General features: G+C 43.1%; 1 non-coding gene across 1 annotated transcript; it reads right to left on the reverse strand.

The window, feature by feature from the left end:
* Positions 1–280: 280 nt before the first annotated feature.
* Positions 281–352, reverse strand: TRNAC-GCA (transfer RNA cysteine (anticodon GCA)). The gene has a single exon. It is a non-coding gene; the product is annotated as a tRNA-Cys (tRNA).
* Between the last annotated feature and the right edge of the window lie 274 nt (positions 353–626).

The following is a 626-nucleotide window of genomic DNA, read 5'->3' on the forward strand; positions in this document are numbered from 1 at the left end:
TAAAATCAGCAAGGATTTCACTGTGAAGCCAAGCTGGCCGCCTGCCATATTTACTATTCTTTCTACACATCGGGATGGTTTTTTCCTGCAACCTCAATAAGGATTCTTTAATCCTTTAGAGGATTTGAACTGATTTCAGTGGAGGCACATGTTTTCTAGGTTTTTATGTATTTGCACAGGAAAATATTGAGTGTTCGCATTCATTTCAGGGATCCCTACTCAGTGGAACTCGTGAACATAACAGAAATGCAATATCTTTCGTTGAAGGAAGAGGTGTATAAGGGGGCACTTGGATCTGAACCAAGAACTACTTGATCTGCAGTTAAACACTCTACCACTGAGCTATACCCCCATGATTGCTGTGAAAGTAAGTCAGTGATCTTAAAGAGTTTGAAGGACAGGTCCTGCCTCAGAGATCTCCCGTTCTCTTCCCAGACCACAGTGCTTTTAAAAATGAGGTTTCATTAAACTTATAGATGCATGGAGACACCACAGCTTGCACACCCACCCACATAGATTCCCCCAGTGACGTAGCTACCACCTCTCAGGGAGATGGATTAACTACACGGGCAGGACAGCTCTCTCCCCTCTGCTTAGAGCATCTTCATTATTTATGAATAGGTAGG

Source organism: Gopherus flavomarginatus, chromosome 9, assembly GCF_025201925.1.
Source record: "Gopherus flavomarginatus isolate rGopFla2 chromosome 9, rGopFla2.mat.asm, whole genome shotgun sequence".
In the NCBI taxonomy this organism is placed as follows: domain Eukaryota; kingdom Metazoa; phylum Chordata; order Testudines; family Testudinidae; genus Gopherus; species Gopherus flavomarginatus.